The following is a 27,657-nucleotide window of genomic DNA, read 5'->3' on the forward strand; positions in this document are numbered from 1 at the left end:
GGTGCTCCTATGTTGGGTGCATAAATATTTACAATAGTTATATCTTCTTCTTGGATCAATCCCTTGATCATTATGTAGTGTCCTTCTTTGTCTCTTGTAATAGTCTTTATTTTAAAGTCTATTTTGTCTGATATGAGAATTGCTACTCCAGCTTTCTTTTGGTTTCTATTTGCATGGAATATCTTTTTCCATCCCCTCACTTTCAGTCTGTATGTGTCTCTAGGTCTGAAGTGGGTCTCTTGTAGACAGCGTATATTTGAGTCTTGTTTTTGTATCCATTCAGCCAGCCTGTGTCTTTTGGTGGGAGCATTTATTCCATTTACATTTAAGGTAATTATCGATATGTATGTTCCTATTCCCATTTTCTTAATTGTTTTGGGTTTGTTATTGTAGGTCTTTTCCTTCTCTTGTGTTTCTTGTCTAGAGAAGTTCCTTTAGCATTTGTTGTAAACCTAACTCAGTCTTTAGGGACCACTCTAATTACATTATTAAACAAGATGAAAATAATTCAGATAACAAAACCTTCTTTAGAGATACCCGTCCAAGGAATTAAGCATAAAAAGCTTATTCAGTAGAGTATATTGCAAAAAAAAAGTTAAATAAGGCTTAAAAATGGCAAATTATCTTAATATCCTTTATTAGAACATGTAAGAACTAATGCAAACGTGATGAGAAATAGGTGTCAGGTTTGTAAAAGCAATTTTTGACTCACTGTTATTCTCTCTCTCTTTCTGGATTTTCTTTAGAGAAATATTTGAACTTTCATGCTATAATATGAATTTGTTCAAGCCTAAAATGTTATTTTATTACATTAAACATTTATATTTATTGAACGTAAAACACTGACCAGAATATTTTAACATTTCAAATCGTTCATATCATTTAAGTTTTTTATGTCACAAATTCACACAGAAATCATGCCCTAATACTGTGTGTGTCAGTGTGTGTGAGAGAGAATTTTAAAAACAACTAAAACATGTTTTCTAAACTAGAGGAAGAAAAAATTGATGAGGGAAAAAAATCAACATACAAGGAGGCAATGGAAAAAGAGAAACACAGAAGTGGAGAAAATACTGCAAAATAAGAAAATACAAATGAATACAAATATATCAGTCATCACAATCTATATAACTTGACTAGGGTTCCAGTTAAAAACCGAGATCTTTAGATTATTTTTAAATTAACTATATATTATTTACCAGTATACATTAAAAAATTCATAATAAGGGCACCGACAGGTAGTGAGTGAAAAGATGGGAAAATATGCACTAGGCAAATACTAACTAAAGTAAAGTTGATAGAGCTAAAGTGATACCAAATAAAACAGGCTTTAAGGCAAAAACAATGTTCAAAATAAAGAGGGCCACAGGTATATACAATTCCCAATTCACCAAGAAGAGAATATATGTAATTCTGAAGTTATATATACCTAAAACTTAGCTTTAAATGTAGAGTAAAATTAGGAAGAAGTACAAGGATAGAAAAATCCACCAGCACAGTTAGATTATATCACACCAATTTCAGTAATTGATTTTAAAAGTAGGCAAAAATAAAAATCACTAAGGATGAGGAGAATTTGAACACAATTAAAAAGCTTGATCTAATGTGCACATATAGAATTCTGAGCTCTCTATTAGAGAGAATACATTTTCAGGTACACATGGAACATTTTTTTTTGAAATGCATTATGAACTGGACATAAAGCAACTCCTTAATTTCAAAAATCTATATCATACGTATCCTAATCTCTGAACTCAAGGAAATTAAGGTAGATATAATTACCAAAAGGGGAATATTAAAAATTCATGCATTTGAAATTTAAACACATGCTTTAATTACCCGTGGGTAAAAGAAACCACACAAAAATTTAAAATACTTAGAACCAAATGTGAATGAAAAACTATATATAAAAATTTCCAAGATGCAACTAGAGCATCTTCATATTAAAAGAATACTTTGGGGCTTCCCTGGTGGCGCAGTGGTTGAGAGTCCGCCTGCCGATGCAGGGGACACGGGTTCGTGCCCCGGTCCGGGAGGATCCCACATGCCGCGGAGCAGTTGGGCCAGTGAGCCATGGCCGCTGAGCCTGCGCGTCCAGAGCCTGTGCTCCGCAACGGGAGATGCCACAGCAGTGAGAGGCCCGCATACCGCAAAAAAAAAAAAAAAAAAAAGAATACTTTATAGCTTATTTTTAGAAGTCTGAAAGTGTAAAGCGTGCTATATATAGGCTGCAGAAAACAAGCAGAAGTTGTTTTGAAGCAGATGTAATGGTTCAAAATCTAAAATAATAGAACATACTAAAACTGACTCATGAAGAATTAGTTAATCCATATAGTCTATGACTATATCAGTCAGGGTTCATTCAGGGAAACCGAAAAACCTAATATAGGAACTGTGTAAAGAGGTTTTAGGACAACTGAGGCAACAGGGATAGTAACTGCAGGCAGTAGCTGTTACTTCTAGAGCTGTGGGAAAAAAGGAAGAGGTTACTATTTTTGGAATCTAACAGCTTGGAAAAGAGACTCCTCAGAGCTGGGACCCAGATCTCTGATGAGAGGGTGCTGCCCAGCAGGTGCTGATGTTCATGGGTTCAGAGGAAGCTCCCCATCCCTGCAGGTCTTCAAGTCAAACCACTGAGGAAGGAAGCACTAGCCATCTGGTGCTGGTGTCTGTAAGGAGAGACAGTGATGCTGGTTATGGGGCTATGGAAAAAACTGGAACAAAAAAGTGTCACTGCCAAAGTAAAGAAACATTTCTGGAGTGCCATTAACAGGAAGCAAACACAGAAGAGACAGGTTCCTTCTCCTTCCTCCAGTCTCCTAGTCTCCCTTTAGCAGCTATTGGAAGAAACTAACAGGCAACCCAAAGGAAAGGAAAAATGTGGTTTGAAGAGTGTCAATTCCAGTATTGCAAGACAAAATAGAGAACAGGGTTTTTTTTTTTTTTTATTGGAGTATAGTTGATTTACAAGGTTTTGTTAGTTTCAGGTATATAGCATAGTGATTCAGTTATTCATATACATATATTCATTCTTTTTCAGATTCTTTTCCCATATAGGTTATTACAGAACATTGAGTAGAGTTCCCTGTGCTATACAATAGGTCCTTGTTGGTTCTCTATTTTATATATAGTAGTGTGTGTATGTTAATCCCAAGCTCCTAATTTATCCCTCCTCCCCTCCCTATCCCCTTTGGTAACCGTAAGTTTGCTTTCGAGTTCTGTGAATCTGTTTCTGTTTTGTAAATAAGTTCACTTGTATCATTTTTTAGATTCCACATATAGCGATATCATATGATACTTACCTTTCTTGGTCTGATTTACTTAGTATGATAATCTCTAGTTTCATCCATGTTGCTGCAAATGGAATTACTTCATTCTTCTTTTTTTTTTTTTTGAAGGAAGGTAATCCACTTGGTATTTATAAAACATTAAATACTGAAGTACTTTCATAATTATGAAAACTGCTTAAGAAGTAGTGAGTTTAGCATTACAACTACAAAAAGTACTAATGCCTATAGCTCATCTCCTGAGATGTTAGATTAAATTAAAAAGAAAAATTCTGAAAAAGAGTAAACTCTTGGTCTTGTTGCTTGGGAGAAAAATCTAAACTTTAGAGGCTAGATCAAAAGTCTATCTTGGTTGCAGGCTTCAAGTCTGGTAGGAATCACAGCTCCTCAGTTGAAAACCTATTAAGAGTAGCAGCAACGTTAATGAAGAGCAAGATAAATCTCCTCAGAATAATTCATGCTGCCACAAATTTGCTCTGTGGACTTGGAGATACTGCTATTCACCCAGCACTGGGAGAGGGAAGGAACATAAATGGACTCACAGTTTTTGGTGTCAGGGGAGCTGAAGGACTGGTTAGGGAAACCATCTCCTGGATTGCTAATTGGAGCTTTAAGCGATGCAGAGGATTGCTGATTCCAATTTCTCTCTGGATCTCAGTGTCTGATAAAGCAGACATAATGGCACCGCTCTTCATATTGGCTCTGCAGGCTGCCACGTACCAAGCAGGCATTCCCAACCAGAGCTCTAACCACGTGACTACAGTGGGCCCATTCCACTGGGCAAAAGGTAATCCCTTTCTCCAAGGTTCTTCTAGAAGTTCATGCTTTTTCTTCAGTCTTCTATCCTCAGTTTGAATTCCAAGTTTTCCTATCCCCAGGGACTCCTGAGCTGCAGCTTCAGTCTCCGTAAAGCCTCAGAGCTGCCCAAGTTGAGGTTTTTCTTTTTTTACCAAACAAACGTCCTATTGAAGACTTGATTTCTTTCTTCTTGGCGGCTTTGTGAATAGAGTCTTGGCTCTTGTTGGCACTGCCTAGCCCAAGGGTTTCAGCCTTGAGGGAGGCTGTTAAACTACTTAGGGCATCATTTCGGTAGGAAGAAGGGAGGGTGTGAGTCATCCTGTTGGCTCTAGGGGGAGGGGGAGGAGAAGTTTCACATTTAATTGTTGATTTATCCTCCCGACCATCTTCTTCTACCACTGCAATCTTGCTCCGATGTTTCCTTAGATCACTTGGCAGTGTCATGACTCCCATCCGATCCATTTCCCTGGCAGGACTTTGAGGGGTGAGCTTTGGTGTTGAGTGTCCACTGGGGGGGACATGAACTGGCCAGTGAAGAAGCTGTAACTGAGGCAGTGATGGAGGTACCTGGAAGGACCCTCACTAAATTCAGGCCTTCCAGACTCACACTAGCCATTCTATTCTCAATTTCTTCAGCATGTAACTCTATATTGTTTTTCTTCCTGAATTAGTCTGATTTCTTTGTTGATAGCATCCAGTTGTTCCTGAAGCATCATGGCTAGAGTCTGGGCATCAGAATGACCACTTGGAGAGTGAAGATCCATTGAGCTAAAAATCGTTTCTCTTTCATCATCATCGATGTCAGACATTTCTATGTCACTTTCAAAAGGGTGGCTGCTTAGCACTCCAATTTGTTGTGTTCTAGTCCATTCATGATCCCCAAGAGATTTCACCTTTGGCTCATCTCTCCGCACACCCATGTGACTTCTCCTTGGTCTTCTTATTACTTTGGTTGTTCTGGAATCAGACTGGCTGTCCACTGGGGATCCAACAGAATACCGCAGCTCAGCTGAGGTGTCTAGATGAGTTCTTGATATTGTGGGTTCAATTAAAGGGTCAGTTCTCATTTTCATCTGGTCAAGTTCAGATCTCAGCTTTTCAATTTCTTCTGCTAATCTTTCCTTATCATGTAAAGATTCTTCCAGATTCTTTCTGAAAGTTTCTGATTCTTGAATTAAAACACTCCTCTCTTCTAGAGCAGCCATTCATTCCTTTAAGTGTAGCTGTAAGCATTTGTTGGATTCAGTCAGAAGTCTATCCACAGTATCAGATAATCTTTCGTTGTACTCCTCATTCATTTTCTCTCTTTGCCTAGCTCTTTGAACTTCTTGATTTTTCTCTTCAATATGACCTTCTAGATGCCCTCATACGTTCTTCAATGTCTTTCTTCAGCCTTTGTTAGGGCTGCAATTCTCCGAGCCAGTTCAGCCTCTACTTCAGGTAAGCTCTCAGCTTTTCCCATTGTTTGCTGTAACTTTTGCTCAGCCAGTTCAAGACGCTCTTGTAACTGTCTGTTCTTCTCTTCCATCTGCCATAGGATGGCCTCTTTATTTGCTAACTCATTTTCTAGTTTGTTATTCATGTCATGTATGGAGGTAGATTGTCTCTGAGCACTGAGGTAATGCTTCTCAAGGGTTGTGATTCTTTCTTCCATATCTTCCTTCTGTGCCATGGCCTCCCTAATGCCCCTTTGATACTTAGTGTTCATTCTGTTTTAATGAGATCTTTTCTTGCTGTCTCTGCTTCCTGTTCCACCTCTCCCACTCGAGAAGAAAGGGCTGCTAAACGTTCTTTCATTTGGGCCATTTCATAGTTGTGTTTTTCAAGCAATTCTTGTAGTTCAACTATTGGACCTGTTTCATCAGTAGAGTCTATAGAGCCATTGGACAAATGCTTTTCATAGACTTTCTGGCCAGGTTCCATCCCTTCAAGATGTTCTGACTCTGTGGGTCCCTCACTTGATGCCATTTTTCTTTGTATATGAACATTTTGTTCATGCAAAGCAACAATCTCCTGATTAGCAGCAGCTAGTTCTTCTTCCAGTGCAGAGACTCTTTCTAAAGAAAGCCTCAGTTGTTCCCTTACCTTTCATCCAAGGCCTTGAGGTGCTCAAATAAAGATTTCAGTGCCCTGAGAACCTCAACTTCGCTGGACATTCCAGAGGGGGGCGGGGCTTGTCGCTTCACCACTGTCATTCTTAGTGACCTTTCATATCGTGACACAAGTCTCTCCAAATGCTTCAGTAACAGTCTTGTATTGTTTCTTTCAGCTTTAAGTTCAGAAATTTCTTCTTCCTTTTCTAGAAGTTGTTCCCTGCAGGCATTTAATTCTTTTGTCAGTGCAGCAAATTCCCGTGGATCAACCCCCTTAGAACCAGTCAGCCCTCCTGTCAGGGATTCAATATCCTGCTGGTGTTGGAGGGTCTCCTGCAGAGGCGGGGGGTGGCTGTGGCTCACTACGGGGACAAGGACACTGGCAGCAGAAGTTCTGGGAAGTACTCCTTGGTGTGAGCCTTCCCGGAGTCTGCCATTAGCCCCACCAAAGAGCCTCTAGGCTCCAGTCTATTCCATTCTTTTTTACGGCTGAGTAATATTCCATTGTATATATGTACCACATCATCTTTATCCATTCATCTGTTGATGGATATTTAGGTTGCTTCCATGTCTTGGCTATTGCAAATTATGTTGCAGTGAACACGCTGTATCTTTTTTAATTATGGTTTTCTCCAGATATATGCCTAGAGTGGGATTGCTGGAGCATATGCTAGTTCTATTTTTAGCTTTTTAGGGAACCTCCATACTGTTTTCCATAGTGGTTGTACCAATTTACATTCCCACCAACAGTGTAAGAGGGTTCCCTTTTCTCCACACCCTCTCCAGCATTTATTGTTTGTAGACTTTTTGATAATGGCCATTCTGACTGGTGTGAGGTGATACCTCATTGTAGTTCTGATTTGCATTTCTCTAATATTATAATTTGTGATGTTGAGCATCTTTTCACGTGCAAGAACTGTTACTTTTGAGCACAGAGAAGATAGTTCCATAGTCCTGAGTACTTGTGGTAGAGAAGAAGAAATTCTGAAAATAAATGACCTAAATATACAACTTTAAGAAGTTAGAAAAACAGAATAACTCTAAAGAAATTAGACAGGTCTAATTAATAAAGATAAAAATAAGTGAAATAGAAAATAAATATTCAATAGACAGAATGAGCAAACCAAAATATAGTTCTTCAAAAAGAATAAGAAAATTGACAAAACAAAACTGAAAAAGAAAGAGGCATAGGTAAATAATTTGGGAAGAGGAAAAGGAAGACATACAAACACTGCAGCAATCAAGCAGAGGGTATTATGAACAACTGTATGCCAAAAACTTTTGAAATATGTGAAATGGTCAAATTATTAAAACAGTCTCAATAAGTAGAAACCCTAGTCTATTCCCATTGAAGAAATTTGACTTGTAGTCATTTTTCCCCCACAAATCAAACACGAGGCTCAGATGGTTTTATAGGACAATCTACTTCTTTCAAGGAAAACAAGAAGAATTTTTCACAAACTCTTTAGGGACTATAAAAAAAAAACCAGAATGGAATATTTCTTCTAAGAGTTATAACTTAATACCAAAACCACAATTAGTAAAAGAAAAGATGTAGGCCAGTTCAAAGAACAAATTTGTCAGTGTACATAAAAACACAAGATGTATTCAGTAGTGAAATGCTAAAAAGTGTTCTCCTTAAGGAACAGTATAAACATACTCACTATCATCATGGGTATTCAACATTGTACTGGAGGTCTTAAAATAATGTGACAAGGAGAAAATGGTAGAAAAGTAATGGAAGGGGAAAAAATGTCATCTATAGATGATATGATCATCTACATAAACAACACAAAGGGGGATATACAGGTTACTGAAATTATTATGGAAACCTGTCAAGGTGGCAATACATAAGATTAATACACACAAAAAAACTACATTTCTATATACCAGCAACAAACAGAAAATTCAGTTTTTTTTGAAGTTACTATTTACACAGCAACTGAAAATAGATGGTACTTAGGAATACATATATCAAACAGTAAACAAGCTTTCTATAGGGAAAATAATAAAACTGAATCAAAAGACATTTAAAAAGTTCTAAATAAAGAGAGATACATGTTATGTTCATCTATTGAAGAGTTAATATTATAAAGATATAAGTGCTTCCTCAAGTTATTCATATTTACTGGAATTACAGATTTTTAAAAAAGATTTAAAAATTTAGGTGGAAGAATGAAGAGCCAAGACAGTCCTAAAGAATCAAGTAGAGAGAATTTTCCTGCCAGAAAAATTCATAATAATTAAAACTGTAACTGGTGCAGAGATAGAGCAATGGAATAGAATAGAAAAATAAGAAAATGGTCTCTGCACATAAAAAACTTGACATAAGGCACAACTAAATTCAGGATTAGTGGGAAAGGACAGATTATTCAATAAATGGTTCTAGAATAATTGCTCATCTATAAGGACAAAATTGTAAACTGATCCTTAACTCATACCTTACACAAAAAAATCAGTTTCTAACATATCAAGCTGTAAGTACAAAAGGCAAAACATTAGAAATTCTAGAAGAAAATAAAAGAGAGAAACCTCTATATCCTTAGGGATTTTTAAACAAAAATTCTGTAAACTATAACAACTATTAAGAAATTCAGCTTCATCACAATTCAGAACCATGCATTAAAAGACCCTTGTAAAGACTTGTGGTTGCCAAGGGGGAGAGGATTGGGGGAGGAATGGATTGGGAGTTTGGGATTAGCAGATGCAAACTATTATATGTAGAATAGATAAACAACAAGGTTCTACTGTACAGCACAGGGAACTATATTCAATATCCTGTGATAACCCACAACGGAAAAGAATACGAAAAAGAATGTGTATATATGTATAACTGAATCACTTTGCTGTGCAGCAGATACCGATATAACATTGTAAATCAACTATACTTCAATTTAAAAAAAAGACCCTGTAAAGAGTGTAAAACACAAATCACAAACTGAGAAAATATATTTGTGATACACATAACAAAAAATATAAAAAGGACTAGTGTCTACAATATATAAAAACCTCATGTGTCAATAGAAAAATATAAACAATCATTTATTTATTTATTTATTGGGTGACACAAATAGCCAATAAATATCAAAAGATTCTTTACCTCATTACAATCAGTGAACATTTAAATAATGATATACCATTTCACAGCTGCCAGACTAGAAAAAAATTAAAGTCTGACAAAACCAAGTGGCGAGAGGAACATAGAACAGTAGAATTTCTCGGAGCAGGTAAGAACACAAATTGGGACAATAATCTTGGGGAATAATTTACCTACCATTCAACTTCCATGTGCATAAACCCCTTGCCCCAGCAATTCTAGTCCAAATCTTTTCACACGTGCACCAAGAAACATGATGAAAAATGTTCATAGTAGCATTGTTCATAATAGCAACAAACACTAGAAACAGCTCAATTGTCCATTGAAATTAGAATGGATAAATTGTAGTATAATCACATAATGAAATACTGTGCTGTAGTAAAAATGAACTACAGCTATAGGCACCAACATAAATGAATTTCAGAAAAAAATTTGAGCTCAAAAAGCAAATTGCAGAATACAGAAGTACAGCTCCATTCATATGAAGTTCAAAAATAGGCATAGCTAAATAATATATTGTTCAGGGACACATACATGTGATTAAAATATGAAGAAAAGGTACAGGGAGATTATCACAAAACTTAGGATAGTGATTGCATCTGGGAAGGAGAGAGTGGTGTTGCTATCATGGAGGGGTACACAGTAGCCTTCAAAAATATTAGTAACGTTCTGTTTTCTAAGCTGGCTGATAAGCAAAGTTTGCTCCTTTTATTTTTGTTATTTTATACAGTTATACACTTTTACTCTGTATAATACACTCAATGAAATACTTTATAAAATTAAAAAAATTTTACTTTTATATTAGATATTTGGTTTGGCTTTATAAAGGAACCAATGGATTAGTTTAATATTTTTCTTTATCCTAGTCTGATAAATTCCACTGCCTCCTTAGGTTACAAAATTAAACATTTTAAACCACCATCCTCAAAAAAAAAGTCTAAATAATTTTGATTGAACTATTTAACTTTTTGGTTTTTTTACAAACATGTATGTATACACATATATATGAATTTTAAGATGACACCTATGAAAGAGTTTAAAGACATACATACCTATACAAATGCAAGCTAATATGGACATGGTGCGTGTGTTTTTTTTTTTTTTTTTTTTGCGGTACGCGGGCCTCTCACTGTTGTGCCCTCTCCTGTTGCGGAGCACAGGCTCTGGACGCGCAGGCTCAGCGGCCATGGCTCACGGGCCCAGCTGCTCTGCAGCATGTGGGATCTTCCCGGACCGGGGCATGAACCCGTGTCCCCTGTATCGACAGGCAGACTCTCAACCACTGCGCCACCAGGGAAGCCCCTGGTACATGTATTTTTTTTTGAATTTTATTTTATATATTTTTTTATACAGCAGGTTCTTATTAGTTAACCAGTTCATACATATTAGTGTATATATGCCAATCCCAATCTCCCAATTCATCACACCACCACCACCCCACCCAGCTTTTCCCCCTTGGTGTCCATACAGTTGTTCTCTACATCTGTGTCTCAATTTCTGCCCTGCAAACTGGTTCATCTGTACCATTTTTCTAGTTTCCACATACATGCGTTAATATACGATTTTTGTTTTTCTCTTTTTGACTTACTTTACTCTGTATGGCAGTGTCTAGATACATCCATGACTCTACAAATGACCCAGTTTCGTTCCTTTTTATGGCTGAGTAATATTCCATTGTATATATGTACCACATCTTCTTTATCCATTTCTCTGTCGATGGGCATTTAGGTTGCTTCCATGTCCTGGCTATTGTAAATAGTACTGCAGTGAACATTGGGGTGCATGTGTCCTTTTGAATTATGGTTTTCTCAGGGTATATATCCCCCAGTAGTGGGATTGCTGGATAATATGGTAATTCTATTTTTAGTTTTTTAAGGAACCTTCATACTGCTCTCCTTAGTGGCTGTATCAATTTACGTTCCCACCAACACTGCAAGAGGGTTCCCTTTTCCCCACACCCCCTCCAACATTTGTTGTTTGTAGGTTTTCTGATGATGCCCATTCTAACTGGTGTGAGGTTATACCTCATTGTAGTTTTGATTTGCATTTCTCTAATAATTAGTGATGTTGAGCAGCTTTTCATGTGCTTCTTGGGCATCTGTATGTTTTCTTTGGAAGAATGTCTATTTAGGTCTTCTGCCCATTTTTGGATTGGGTTGTTTGTATTTTTAATACTGAGCTCTCACCAGCATGGTGAGAGCAAGAGCTGTTTATATATTTTGGAGGTTAATCCTTTGTCCATTGATTCGTTTGCAAATATTTTCTCCCATTTCTGAGGGTTGTCTTTTCATCTTGTTTATGGTTTCCTTGGCTGTGCAAAAGCTTTTAAGTTTCATGAGGTCCCATTTGTTTATTTTTGTTTTTATTTCCATTACTCTAGGAGGTGGATCAAAAAATATCTTGCTGTGATTTATGTCAAAAAGTGTTCTTCCTAAGTTTTCATCTAAGAGTTTTATAGTGTCCAGTCTTACATTTATGTCTTTAATCCTTTTTGAGTTTATTTTTGTGTATGGTGTTAGGGAGTGTTCTAATTTCATTCTTTCACATGTAGCTGTCCAGTTCTCCCAGCACCACTTATTGAAGAGACTGTCTTTTCTCCATTGTATATCCTTGCCTCCTTTGTCATATATTAGTTGACCATAGGTGCATGGGTTTATCTCTGGGCTTTCTATCCTGTTCCATTGATCTATATTTCTGTTTTTGTGCCAGTACCATATTGTCTTGATTACTGTCGCTTTGTAGTATAGTCTGAAGTCAGGGAATCTGATACCTCCAGCTCCAGTTTTTTTCCTCAAGACCACTTTGGCTATTCGGGGTCTTCTGTGTCTCCGTACAAATTTTAAGATTTTTTGTTCTAGTTCTGTAAGAAATACCATTGGTAATTGGTAGGTTTATTCCTAGGTATTTTATTCTTTATATTGCAGTGGTAAATGGGAGTGCTTCCTTAATTTCTCTTTCAGATTTTTCATCATTACTGTATAGGAATGCAAGAGATTTCTGTGCATTACAGAAACTTGTATCCTGCAACTTTACCAAATTCATTGATTAGCTCTAGTAGTTCTCTGGTGGCATCTTTAGGATGCTCTATGTATACTATCATGTCATCTGCAAACAGTGACAGTTTTACTTCTTGTTTTCCGATTTGTATTCTTTTTATTTCTTTTTCTTCTCTGATTGCCATGGCTAAGACTTCGAAAACTATGTTGAATAATAGTGGTGAGAGTGGATATCCTTGACCATTCTGCTTGGGACTCTTTTTCTGAGCATGAAGATTCCTTTCATCAATTCTGGAGATTCTCAGCTAATCTTTCTTTAAATACTGACTCTTCTTTTGATCTAAAATTGATTTTAGCCACATAGTGAGCATTCTCTTTCTCTCCTCCATGTCTTAAACTGTTTTACATTTTCCCTGTTTTTATCTTTTCTCTGCTACATCTTTGATTTCAATGATTTTCTGTGTTTTGTCTGAACTGCTGTTTGACTTTCCCACTGAGACTTTAACTTCAATGATCATATATTTCAAGTCTAGAAATTCTATTTGTTGTCTTAAATCTTAAATCTCTTTTTCCCCTTGTGTCTTGTTATTCTGTTTCTATTTATTTCATGATAAGTGGGACTTTGCCTGTGGGAATCTTTTCTGGTCTGAGCTGAAGAGGTTTCTCTCTAAAATAGTTGTACGTTTGTTTCTGACAGATCTATCAGGCATATTCCTAGCCCAAACCCCTTTCATGCTACTTCCTTAGCTGGAATTTCATACTCTACATGGTAGCATCAATTAGAATTGCAAACTCTTGGGAAAAAATGCCCCCAAGTGTAATGAATTCTTAGGGAAGCCCTTTTTGTTTCCTCTACCCGGAGCCAAGGCAAAGGAAGACAAGTTCTTTCCTTGCCTATCTGTGCTGAAGGGCAGATTTTTTGTCCTAAATTTCCCTTTAACTGAGGATGTAGTTACTCAAAGGTCCCTGCTTTTTGTAAGAGTTTCAACTCCATGTCCTGTGAACCCTCCATTTTCTCAATGAGCTCAAAGGCTTTATTGCATAGTCTTTCCTGGATGTTATACCTCTAACCTCCCTGGGTTTCTTGCTGTTTTCATTTCCGAATTTGTACTTGCCTTCTGGGGATTTCCTCTTATTGAAAACTCAGCTATGTGCAGTTCATTTTGTTGAGGGGAAGTTCTCAGGGTATCTTCCTTGCTGCAACAAATGGAAATCTCCCACTTCCTAATATTAGGTCCAATTATATGACTTGATATTTGACTATTTTTGACCTATACAATTTTATGTTTCATAATATCATAATTCTTAAATATTTAACTTAAGTATTTTCTACCCCTCAGGGTTGATACAAGGATTAAATGAGATAATATTTGTAAAGATCTTATCAGTTTGGACATGTAGTTAACAATAAATGGTAGTTTCACCTTATAAACATACATGTCCATAAATGCACAAAATACTATGTGAAGGATACATATCACAAATAATATGTACTCTTAACAGGATTTGTTTCAAGGGAGGGGAATTTAATTACTGGAAACAGGGAAGGAAAGAGACAGTTTTTCCTGTAAACTCCTTGGTAACTTCTGAATTTTGAACTATTTGCATATATTCCCTATTCAAAAATTATTGTAGAGATGAAAAATTATAAACCCATCAAACTGCCTGACGTGCTATATATAAGGTAGAGCATGAGATTTGGGGATGGATTTTCAGTTTTCCACTATGTATTTGGTGATGTTTGAATTTTTCTAATAAATGTGTTTATATGCTATGTTTATAATTTAAATATTAAAGCTAAAAAAATCACTTGGACATATGTCCATATGGGTATGACACATTATTTTAACCTATTTGTGAACCTGTATGTCAGAACCAAGGTTACCATTAGCTTAAAGACAGTCAGTGGGCAACTCATTCTAATTTGGCGTGAAGAGCAACAGCTACAAAAGATTTTAAACAAGGTGGCTTCAAAGGCTAAACTTTAGAGACAGCAGAGATATTTTATAGTCATAAATTACATTCTGTGCTTTGAATATTTTAGAGAAGATATTCAGCCTCAGAGTAGAAGCGATCATTGCCAAGACATGATAGAAAAAATATGAGACATTGTTTTGTTATGTTGGCAATTTTTCTTAAAACAAAGCAACCACTGCTTTTTAAAATAGGCTCTCACCATGACTCCTCTGTATGGCGTGGTAATGAAGACATTTACTACAAAGATGCTAATGGATTTTTTAAATTGTACCTTCATTTGGGGATGTTTCCCTAAAAAATATGAGGTCATTAAAAGAAGTTATCACAGCATTTTAAGTGCCCAACATCCTTCTAGGTACTCACCCAGTATGGCAGGAGGAGAGCAGTCTGTGTCTCTAGACAAGTAGAATTTGCCTTAAATTATTTTTCCTTAGGCATGTGAGGTAATGTGGTATTGTAATGACATTTTTCCCCCGCATTCGATCTACATGAAGCTTCCTTAACCTCTGTACTACTGACATTTCAGGCCTGCTAACTCTTCGTGGTGGGAGCTGTCCTGTGCCCTGTAAGATGCGTAGCAGCACCCCCAGTTTCTATCCCTAGATGTCAGGAGCACTCCCCCTCCTCAGTTTTTTCTACAGACATTGCTAAATATTCTCTGGTGGACAAAACTGCTCCTGATTGAGAGAGATTTGAGCAATCTACCTCTTGCTAAATTCTTTGGTCTGAGACTATATGGGTGAGTTAAGTGTCAAGATTGAGAAGAAATACCTTGAAAGTCTTTCTGGGGCTTAATGAGGAGGGAACTCATAGCTTTAGCCTGGTTCTCTCACTAGATAAACCAAAGAGGCACAGTGGCAACATCCCAGTGCTACTCAAAAGAAATGCCAGTGTCCTTCCATTGAGACTTATGAAATGTCAGTTTGGAAGGTACTCCTTCTGCTAGTCATATAGACAAAGTCTATTTGTAAATAGTACCTGGGCATTCTTTTGGGTACAAGCTCATATATAAAGGAGCACAGGAAAGACTGGCAGGAAGGTCTTAGGCCATATTCCCCTCCTTGGCTCATTAAGAAGAATCACATTATGTCTATCTTCTCAGTCAAATATACCTGTCTGCACACAACACAGCTTAGAAAGGTTTTCTTGCTCTTAATTCAGCTAGTATATATTGGACAACTTAAAAATTCTAGGTTGAGGATTTCTATTTAAAACATTGCCATCCACTCATATCATGTTCATTTCCAAATTACTTAAAACTTTGCACTTAAGAATATTAACTTTGTAAAAGTCTAACTTGGTGTGAAAAGAGAGCGTAAATTTGGGAAAATTTCTCTTTAAAAAGTGAATCAGAGACATATTAATCTAGGAGTTTTTCTCCCTTGTCCTACCTTCTTTAAAGAATACTACACATTTTCATGCAAAATGGAATTACTTGTACGGATCCCTGCTCTGAGCATAGTAAATAAACTATAATTTGCAAAGTCCATTGTCAAGGATCAACATTAAAAAGTGAATAATCATAGTCAATTGGGTGCAAATTTTTATCTTTTAAGTACCACCGAATATGCTTGAAGAGGCATATTTAATTTTTAAAAATTAAAACAGTAAAATTATGCAGGGTTTTCTTAATTAAAAAATTTTTTTAACATCCTTATTGGAGTATAATTGCTTTACATTGTTGTGTTAGTTTCTGCTGTATAACAGAGTGAATCAGCTATACATATACATATATTCCCGTATCTCCTCCCTCTTGCATCTGCCTCCCACCCTCCCTATCCCACCCCTCTAGGTGGTCAAAAAGCACCGAGCTGATCTCCCTGTGCTATGCAGCTGCTTCACACTAGCTATCTATTTTACATTTGGTAGTGTATATATGTCCATGCCACTCTCTCACTTCGTCCCAGCTTACCCTTCCCCCTCCCCACGTACTCAAGTCCATTTTCTAGTATGCGTCATTATTCCTTTCCTGGCCCTAGATTCATCAGAACCTTTTTTTTTTTCCCCTTAGATTCCATATATATGTGTTAGCATATGCTATTTGTTTTTGTCTTTCTGACTTCATTCTGTATGACAGACTCTGGGTCCATCCACTTCACTACAAATAACTCAATTTTGTTTCTTTTTATAGTTGAGAAATATTCCATTGTATACATGTGCCACATCTTCTTTATCCATTCATCTGTCGATGGACACTTAGGTTGCTTCCATGTCCCGGCTATTGTAAATAGTGCTGCAATGAACATTGTGGTACACGACTCTTTTTGAATTATGGTTTTCTCAGGGTATATGCCCAGTAGTGGGATTGCTGGGTCTTTTGGTAGTTCTATTTTGTTTTTTAAGGAACCTCCATACTGTTCTCCATAGTGGCTATATCAATTTACATTCCCACCAACAGTGCAAGAGTGTTCCCTTTTCTCCACACTTTCTCCAGCATTTATTGTTTCTAGATTTTTTGATGATGCCATTCTGACTGGTGTGAGGTGATACCTCATTGTAGTTTTGATTTACATTTCTCTAATGATTAGTGATGTTGAACATCCTTTCATGTGTTTGTTGGAAATCTCTATATCTTCTTTGGAGAAATGTCTATTTAGTGCCCATTTTTGGATTGGGTTGTTTGTTTTTTTGAAATTGAGCTGCATGAGCTGCTTGTAAATTTTGGAGATTAATCCTTTGTCAGTTGCTTCATTTGCAAATATTGTTTCCCATTCTGAGGGTTGTCTTTTGGTCTTGTTTATGGTTTCCTTTGCTGTGCAAAAGCTTTTAAGTTTCATGAGGTCCCATTTGTTTATTTTTGTTTTTATTTCCATTTCTCTAGGAGGTGGGTGAAAAAGGATCTTGCTGTGATTTATGTCATAGAGTGTTCTGCCTAATGTTTCCTCTAAGAGTTTTATAGTGTCTGGCCTTACATTTAGGTCTTTAATCCATTTTGAGTTTGCTTTTGTGTATTGTGTTAGGGAGTGTTCTAATTTCGTTCTTTTACAAGTAGCTGTCCAGTTCTCCCAGCACCACTTATTGTAGAGGCTGTCTTTTCTCCATTGTATACTCTTGCCTCCTTTATCACAGATGACGTGACCATATGTGCATAGGTTTATCTCTGGGCTTTCTATCCTGTTCCATTGATCTATATTTCTGTTTTTGTGCCAGTACCATACTATCTTGATTACTGTAGCTTTGTAATGTAGTCTGAAATCAGGGAGTCTGATTCCTCGAGCTCCATTTTTCTTTCTCAGGACTGCTTTGCTATTCAGGATGTTTTGTGTTTCCATACAAATTGTGAAATTTTTTGTTCTAGTTCTGTGAAAAATGCCAGTGGTAGTTTCATAGTGATTGCATTGAATCTGTAGATTGCTTTGGGTAGTATAGTCAATTTCACAATGTTGATTCTTCCAATCCAGGAGCATGGTATATCTCTCCATCTGTTTGTATCATCTTTAATTTCTTTCATCAATGTCTTATAGTTTTCTGCATAGAGGTGTTCTGTCTCCTTAGGTAGGTTTATTCCTAGGTATTTTATTCTTTTGGTTTCAATGGTAAATGGGAGTGTTTCCTTAATTTCTCTTTCAGATTTTTCATCATTAGTGTATAGGAATGCAAGAGACTTCTGTACATTAATTTTGTATCCTGCAACTTTACCAAATTCATTGATTAGATCTTGTAATATTCTGCTGGCATCTATAGGATTCTCTATGTATAGTATCATGTCATCTGCAGACAGTGAGTTTTACTTCTTCCTTTCCAATTTGGATTCCTTTTATTTCTTTTTCTTCTCTTATTGCTGTGGCTAAAACTTCCAAAACTATGTTGAATAATAGTGGGGAGAGTGGGTAACCTGGTCTTGTTCCTAATCTTAGTGGAAATTTTTTCCATTTTTCACCATTGAGAATGATGTTGGCTGCAGGTTTATCATATATGGCTTTTATTATGTTGAGGCAAGTTCCCTCAACATACTAAAAAAAAAACGCCAAAGGCTTTTTCTCCATCTATTGAGATGATCCTATGGTTGTTTTCCTTTAGTTTGTTAATATGGTGTATCACATTGATTGATTTGCATATTTTGAAGAATCCTTGCATTCCTGGGATAAACCCCACTTGATCATGGTGTATGATCCTTTCAATATGCTGTTGGATTCTGTTTGCTAGTATTTTGTTGAGGATTTTTGCACCTATGTTCATCAGTGATATTGGCCTGTAGTTTTCTTTTTTTGTGACATCTTTGTCTTATTTTGGTATCAGGGTGATGGTGGCCTCATAAACTGAGTTTGGGAGTGTTCCTCCCTCTGCTGTATTTTGGAAGAGTTTGAGAAGGATGGGTGTTAGCTCTTCTCCAAATGTTTGGTAGAATTCACCTGTGACACCATCTGGTCCTGGGCTTTTGTTTGTTGGAAGATTTTTAATCACAGTTTCAATTTCAGTGGTTGTGATTGGTCTGTTTATGTTTACTATTTCTTCCTGGTTCAGTCTCGGAAGGCTGTGCTTTTCTAAGAATTTGTCCATTTCTTCCAGGTTGTGCATTTTATTGGCATATAGTTGCCTGTAGTAATCCCTCATGATCCTTTGTATTTCTGCAGTGTCAGTTGTTACTTCTCCTTTTTCATTTCTAATTCTATTGATTTGAGTTTTCTCCCTTTTTTTCTTGATGAGTCTTGCTAATGGGTTATCAATTTTGTTTATTTTCTCAAAGAACCAGCTTTTAGTTTTATTGCTCTTGCTATTTTTTCCTTCATTTCTTTTTCATTGATTTCTGATCTGATCTTTGTGATTTCTTTCCTTCTGCTAACTTTGGGAGTTTTTTGTTCTTCTTTCTCTAATTGTTTTAGGCATATGGTTAGCTTGTTTATTTGAGATTTTTCTTGTTTCTTAAGGTAGGGTTGTGTTGCTATAAACTTCCCTCTTAGAACTGCTTTTGCTGCATCCCATAGGTTTTGGGTCATCATGTTTTCATTGTCATTTGTTTCTAGGTATTTTTTTATTTGATCTCTTGGTTATTTAGAAATGTATTGTTTAGCCTCCATGTGTTTGTATTTTTTACTAATTTTTTTCCTGTAATTGATATCCAGTTTCATAGCATTGTGGTCAGGAAAGATACTTGAAACGATTGAAATTTTCTTAAATTTACCAGGGCTTGATTTGTGACCCAAGATGTGATCTATCCTGGAGAATGTTCCATGAGCACTTGAGAAGGAAAGTGTATTCTGTTTTTGTGGATGTAATGTCCTATAAATATCAATTAAGTCCATCTTGTCTGATGTGTCATTTAAAACTTGTGTGTCCTTACTTATTTTCATTTTGGGTGATCTGTCCATTGGTGAAAGTGGTATGTTAAAGTCCCCTATTCTTACTGTGTTACTGTCGATTTCCCCTTTTATGACTGTTAGCATTTGCCTTATGAATTGAGGTGCTCCTATGTTAGGTGCATAAATATTTACAATTGTGATATCTTCTTCTTGGATTGATCCCTTGATCATTATGTAGTGTCCTTCTTTGTCTCTTGTAATAATCTTTTTTCTTACATCTATTTTGTCTGATATGAGTATTACTACTCCAGCTTCCTTTTGATTTCCATTTGCATGGAATAACTTTTTCCATCCCCTCACTTTCAGTCTGTATGTGTCCCTAGGTCTGAACTGGGTCTCTTGTAGACAGCATATAGATGGGTCTTGTTTTTGTATCCATTCTGCCAGTCTATGTGTTTTGGTTGGAGCATTTAATCCATTTACATTTAAGGTAATTATTGATATGTATGTTCCTATTACCATTTTCTTAATTGTTTGGGTTTGTTTTTGTAGGTCTTTTCCTTCTCTTGTATTTCCTGCCTAGAGAAATTCCTTTAGCATTTGTTGTAAAGCTGGTTTAGTGGTGCTGAATTCTCTTAGCTGTTGCTTGTCTGTAAAGGTTTTAATTTCTCTGTTGAATCTGAATGAGATCCTTGCTGGGCAGAGTAATCTTGGCTGTAGATTTTTCCCTTTCATCACTTTAAATATGTCCTGCCACTCCCTTCTGGCTTCCAGATTTTCTGCTGAAATATCAGCTGTTAACCTTATGGGGATTCCCTTGTATGTTATTTGTTGCTTTTCCCTTGCTGCTTTTAATATTTTTTCTTTGTATTTAATTTTTGATAGCTTGATTAATATGTGTCTTGGTGTATTTCTCTTTGTATTTATCCTGTATGGGACTCTCTGCCCTTCCTGGACTTGATTGACTATTTCCTTCCCCATATTAGGGAAATTTTCAACTATAATCTCTTCAAATATTTTCTCAGTCCCTTTTTTTCCCCCTCTTCTTCTCCAGAACACCTATAATTTGAGCGTTGGTGCATTTAATGTCCCAGAGGTCTCTGAGACTGTCCTCAATTCTTTTCATTATTTTTTCTTTATTCTGCTCTGTGGTAGTTATTTCCACTCTTTTATCTTCCAGGTTACTTATCCATTCTTCTGCCTCAGTTATTCTGCTACTGATTCCTTCTAGAGAATTTTTACTTTCATTTATAGTGTTGTTCATCATCATTGTTTGTTTGCTCTTTAGTTCTTCTAGGTCCTCAAGGTTATTTTTAAAGCACAAATATTGATAAAATATTTTAAAAGCTAGTTTACATTAGGATGAAGTTATATAAAAGAACTTCAAGTTATTTTTAAATCTTCATAACATCTTATAGCATATCTTAAAATCCATCACTACATTAATATGGAAAATGTCTTGAAGACCTAGACATTTAAGGATAAGATGGTTTTATTTTTCCTGTTTTGTCCAGAATTGTTTTAGCCTTTCCACCTATGTATGCATCAATCAATTTGCTTTTGCCTCCCAAATTCAATATGATTCTGCAAAATAGTCTTGGAATACTGTGTGATTTGCAGTTTATGGGGGGAAAATCACTTGTCTTCTCCTTTATTTGTAAAATACTGTCTTCAAAATTCTATTTCAGTGTCAGCAATTGTGATATTAGACTGAATATGCATGAACTGAACATATTTACAAGTTTAAAAATCTTGGGTTTCTGAAAAGAATATGCCACTGTTCTTGTTTCTTTCTTGGAACTTTGCCCTGCTCTTTTCTGTCCTGCTATAAAAAGGGTACTCCCTTCTTTCTCCTCACTATACTTATTCTGAGAGTTAACTACCCACACTTTAGCTCGTGAGAGGCAAAATAGATAATGCAAATAAACTGATTTACAGAAAACTAAGAACAGCTGCATAAAAGGACTTTGCTCTCTTTTGGTCTTCTCCATCACTACAAAGAGTAGGCTCTCGTAATTAGGTAAAATTTTCTAGAATGTGAGATGGTAGCAAGAATGGAGATAATCCTTAATATCCTTTGGTCTAGAAGAGGCATAGAAGGGATTGCCTCTTAACTGGTAACAAGCAAGTTATATATGATGATAACTTGCATACACCTGGAAGGGCCACTGCTTACATCCCAATGGTTAGGCCAAGAGGCTCTGATGTCATCTTCCTGGGTAGGAGACCTCAGGGAAGTTGGTGTATCTGCCATTCAAGCTGCCTAAAGCAAGCTCCATTACCAAACAGCAGTGTGACATTGGGCAAGGTTCTTAACCTCTCTTAGTATGTTTTACTTCCTCGGATGTTGTACAGATCAAATGACAGAATGTAAAACACATAGTAATTGAATCATAGTGAACATTTGACAGATAGCAGGGAGGTGGGGAGCCCTACCTGTTGGTGACACCTCTTTGTTCCATTTCCCCTCCCTGTCATTCAGCATGAACACATGCTGAACTGAAAAAAATATCAAAATTAATTTTGGTTATTGCACTGCTCATTGAATGTAGTTGCCATGCTTTTGACTGCTCTCCTTATCTCCTCTCGATTTATTACAGTCATAGGCTGTTTAGCACATCTCACATGGGAGTTAGGTCCTTTAAGAAACTGACCCACTGGTGATGTATTTCCAAAAGGAATCCTGCTCACTTCCAACATGGAGGCTAGATCTGGAGGGTAAGCAATTAGAATGCAACAGCTCCTTGATATGGAGATTTCCAGGGACAGTGCCTCTCTTTCTGCTCCTTCTTCCTCTTAGCTCCTGATGAGGAATTAGCTTGCTAGTGGCAGTAACACTCCCCTCTGCTAGTTGTCCCATTCGATCAGGACAGCCCTGGAGGAGTTACAGGAGCAGCCACTGTCTCCTGTGAACCATCCTTGGGACTTCAGTTGGACAGTTTCAGCCACTTCCCTGACTTTTCATGAAACTGTCAATTTCCTCATTTATTGTCACGTCTCAGTGTTAATTTCTCTCTCTCACTGGTTTTTAGTTTACAGCTGTCTCTTCTCCATCAATCTAAAAATGTTAACTTCAGTGCAACTAACTGGGAAATTTTCATGTTTGTATATTTCATCATATATTAACTCCAACGAAGGAAAATTTTGATCCATTTCCTCGAGAAATTTCAGTCTTTAGTCTTCAGAGAATCACATTCATAGCAATTTTTCTATCCTCTTGTCACATCAATAAGTTATAAACATTGATTATAGTATAGAGTTTTCAGCAACGTGGAAATTTTTATTTTCAAAGAAAGTATGGGCACGGTGAGTGACTAACAAGTTGAGAGGTCAAAATGAAATTTCAGAGATTAAATAATTGTTAAGGAATGATTATATTCCTTAATTTTTATATTCCTTAATTCCTGTAATTTTTAAAGTTTGAGTGCCAAGATTTTCCTATTAAGATTTGTTTTTAGCTTAAGTCAGGTTTCCTGAATATGTAATGAATTTCAGTTTACTGTTAGTTCCACCATCAAATATATCAGAAGAAAACTTCTCTTACCACTCCCAGAAAAGTCTGTTAAATGAAGACTGTCAAGCTCAGGCAGGTTTTATTTCTAGTCATGTTGGTGCCTTTATCACAGAGGGGATTGGGAAGGGGAGTGAGGAGGTGGGGGTAAGCATTCACCCTATATCCTTTATAACATGTAAATCATCAAAGTGGAGGAAAAGGAAGTAAAAAAACTGCCAGTTTCTGGTGCTATTGAACAGTAAAGAACTATACTCAGGGAGCAGAAAACATTTTGGTTAGGAGAAAATTAAAATCTATTCTCATTTCTTTTAAGAGTGGAGGATGATAACTTACAGACATATAAGAAATGACTTGAAAAAAAATATTATACTCATAATAAGGTATCCAAAGTTGGCCAGAGCAGTGTCAGTTTCTAACAGGTATACAGGAATCCTGTAGTCCTATCTACCCTGAATATAATTGTAGACAAACAGTAAATCTAAATAATCTGATAGTAAATCTGAACAGTAAATCTAAATAATCTCCCAGCTCTCAGCCTTGCCAGAAAACTCTTAAACGCTGTCTGCCAGCTCATTATGTGAAAAGGTGTATGAGTTAGCCACAGACTCCAGGTCAAACTTCTCTGGAGAGAAAGAAGTCACTCGGAACCCAGACCTTTGGAAAAGATGCTCATTTTGTAGTGGGAAAACATGAACATCTTAGTGGACTGCTGAGCACGCCCTCCTCCCATCCCTCTCAGGTAAAGGATGGGAGGGGAAGGAGGAGGGGAGGAAAGGGAAGTAGCCTCAGCTCTTGGTTTCTTCTACCCTGAAAGACCATGGCCTCCATCATTCCATACTGGTCAGAAATAAGGCCATGAATCACACAGCAGCTTTGCTTCAAAGATCTCAAAACAAACAACTTACCACAGTTTTCAAGTAAGAATAATTATATCATTTGTATAGCTAAGAAATGTCCTTACCAGTTATCATTACACTTTGAGCTGCCAAATGTTGAAAGCTTTACCTTACTTAGAGGAAGTTTGGACCAGGCAAAATGATCAAGGGAATCCATTTACTCCAATGGAAATGAAACTTCCATGTTCAACGTAGTAAACACAGATATATCTTTCTCATCTCTCTGTGTCCCCATTGTCTTTGTCAGGATTCCCAAAATATATTCTTTTGCCAAGAACTTAATACAGGCATCTGGAAGATCAAGATTTGTACAGTTCCAATAAACACCTGGGACAGATCCATATGAAGAACTAAGGGGAGATCTTTCCCGCTTGTGCTATTTCCAATATGGGTTCTTTCTCCTTCCTCTGATGGATCCCACCATTTTAACGTCGGTGCTCCAAGCCTATTTTATTGTTAGAAATGTTAAGGAAAGTAGAAAAATAGACTATTATATGTTTAACATGGGTTCTTTCCCTTTTCACATAGGGAATTTCACGTTTGCTTTGAAGTAAATAAAAAGTTTTCAATCTAGGGAAGGAAAATGGCCAAATGATTCCCAAGCCAATGGGAGATGAAGTCCAGAGCATCACTTTGACAGCACAAAGATATGGCTTTGGGTAAACCATGACATAGCTCACTTATGCATCTCTTCCATGGGCGTTAGAGTTTTGTTTCTATAACAGGCATTTGGTTCTAGAGAAATAGTTAATTTTTTTCCATTGCAGCAGTGCTTAATTAGATGTGCCCTGAGGATACTATCAGTTTTCTCTGTAAGGTCATTGTAAATTATGTGGGTGTTGTAATAGGTGTGATTCTACACATGGGAAAGCCACATAGCCTAGATGTAGGAGTTAATCTGTCAAAGTTGGACTTCAGGTTCTTGCTGCAGGCTCTCTTAGCGTAGCCAGAATCACAGTGTCTTCAGAAGAGCAGCTGAACCCAGAATTGCAGGGTGGCTTAGTACATTGTTTAGTTTATTTAATTTTAAAGATATTTGCATTTATCCTCACCAGTATTAGTGTAGGTAAATTTCTTAGGTAACTAGATGAATAACTTTTAACATTTCTTCATAATATCACTGTTGTGAATATATACAAACCTTAAGGATAGAAAATGAGAAAACAATAAACACAACATTTTATCTATCTTCCGAGAAAGTGTTTATACCACAGTGTTACACCACAGAGGCTATTTTTATTTTTTTCCTAAAACATAATGTAGACCATAAAATTATTCACAAAATAAGCCAGGGTCTCATTTATCAATCCTATCAGACATTAAAAATATTTATGTCATTTGCAGAATGTTGGAAGGAAAAATTTTACATTCAGTGCTACATTCAACATGATTTTTTTTCCCTGCTGTCAAAAATGTAAACAGTTTACTTTTCACTGGAGCAAATGCATTATAATCTTACTCTATCAAAGGCTAAACTTGAGGATTATACATCTGAGAGAAGAAATTTCCTTCAATTTGTTTAAAATATACTTTTAGTATGTGGGAGTGAGCTGACTGGGTAGTGCTAAAACTTCCACTGGTGTGTAGACTATGATTTCTTAAAAAAGAGTGTAAATCTAAAGAAGATGCACACAGTGAGTGTGCTACTGGGGAGATGCCAAAGGAAAAGAAGTAACTATTAAGGGGAGGGGGATTTAAGATGCGTGAAAAGAAACCGGTCAACTGGGAAAAAAACACACAACCTAAAAGTTGAGAATTATGTTTTATTCGGGGTCCTTACTGAGGACTGTAACCAGGGAAGCAGTCTCCTGATAGCTCTGAGAGACTGCTCCCAAGAGGTAAGGGAGGACCCAGGATATATAGGAGTTTTTGCTCAAAACAAACAAACAAAAAAACCCAATACCAAAAAAATGTAGTCAAACATCTAAAGATGACTGCTAATCACGAAAAACCAGACATCTCAAGTTAATGATTTTCTTGCTTTTCTATGTATGGGAAGATGCAAGAGTCTGGACTCACTGAAATTATCCCTTTGATATGCATCTTAGCTATCTAGGACCAGTATCCTATTTTCCTCCATCCTGAATTCCCCAGTTTGGTTGAGCTGAAGTCTTTTCTTGATGAAAAGAAGGTCATGAATAAAAACTTCTTGCTCAGCATAGGTGGCTGAATCTGCTGCTATTAATCACACACTTGTTATCTAGTCGCACCCTAACTCAGCTGGTGGTGCAGGTTCTGTTCCTACTGTCTCTGGCCATGTTAGGAGAGCATAGATGGGAAAGATACAGAAAGGAACAGAAAGATGAATCTCAGGGGAAATAGTAAACTGTCTGAGAGGTGAGCCTTTTGAAATGGGACGTCCCATTTTTGTTCATCAGCCACTTCAGATGTGTCACAAATATCCCCCAGTCAGTGGTCAGAATAACCCCCTCCATCCTTTATGTTCCCATAGGATTTGTTTATACCTCAAGGGGAGCACATGTGACACAGTGTTATTGTTTGTTCATGTGTCTCCTCCTCCCAGCAACACTTGGTTTCCTAGTGGACAATCTCTGTGAAGTCTAGTTGTCTGTCCAGCACCTGGAAAAGGGTCTACACACAATATTTGCTTAATGTGTACTGCATGAATGAACAATCAAGTACAAAACTAAATTGACTCTACCCAGAGGTTGGATTCATCACCTATTCCCCCTGTATTCTCAGTACCCAGCACAATTCCTGACTAGCAGGGTCTCGGTATAAACAAGTAGGTAAAAAAGATCTGTGGCAAATAGAGCCACGTTTGAACACCAGCTTGAAGCTGGAACAAATTACTTTACATCTCTGTGCTTCAGTTTTCTCTCCTCTAAACTGGGGTTAATGATTGATTAACTCCGTAGTACGTGCATTAACGTTTTGCCACAGTACCAGACAGGAATAAGGCCTCATTAAAATATCAGCAAATCTTACAGTAAAGGCTATAAAATTGATTTAATTCTTCACTCTCTATTTAGCTTGAATGTTTATTTAATTTTTAAGTTCCAAAATTCTATGAGTAAAAGGCTAATGTGATAGTAAAAAGCTTTGTATATCTGGCATGTTATTCACGAAGAAGTTGAATGAAACAGAATCACCCCAAAATCAAGGGGCTATAATTGTCACAAGTAAACACATTGATTCCAGTTAAATCTAGATGTTTGTTTAGCTGACCCCATTGTTCACATGGTCACTGTAAGTTGCCGTCACCCCCAACTCATCAAGTCCTTTCCATTGTATCACAAATTAAATTTATTTATCACTGCATATCCCAGAAGCTTTCTCATAGAGCCTCATACACTGAAGCTTTAGTTTCACAACATTCTTATGCCTGACAGAGAAAATATGGTTTTAGTTTACAGAATGGAGATAACTGAAGTTGGGCTTAAGTAATCTGTCCTAAGACAGTAGATACTTTTGTAAGGAAATACCCAACTAGCAGTTGGACAATAATTAGCAATTGGATAATCTGGCCCAGGGTCTAAGTCTACCTTAACTAGCTGAGTACACTTGGGCTCATCTTTTAAATTCTGTGAGTTTTGGTGTCTTTATTTATAAAATGTGAGTAAAGGTCTCTGCTGCTTTTAAATGGCATAACTTTTGTGACGATCAAATGATGTCATAAACCTGAAAATTTTTTTGAAAATATAAGACAAATATTAAATCCTACACCTAAGTATCTCATATTTGTTGCTTCTCTCCTTAAAAGAGTCTCTTTTGAAACACTGCCAGGACGTAAACAAA

The 27,657-nt window shown here is 36.7% G+C and overlaps 1 pseudogene across 1 annotated transcript; it reads right to left on the reverse strand.

The window, feature by feature from the left end:
* Positions 1-3,787: 3,787 nt before the first annotated feature.
* On the reverse strand, positions 3,788-6,487 carry LOC307058359 (liprin-alpha-2-like; annotated as a pseudogene). The gene has a single exon. The product of its transcript is annotated as a liprin-alpha-2-like (transcript).
* Between the last annotated feature and the right edge of the window lie 21,170 nt (positions 6,488-27,657).

Source organism: Hyperoodon ampullatus (genome assembly GCF_949752795.1).
Source record: "Hyperoodon ampullatus genome assembly, chromosome: 9".
NCBI lineage: Eukaryota > Metazoa > Chordata > Mammalia > Artiodactyla > Ziphiidae > Hyperoodon > Hyperoodon ampullatus.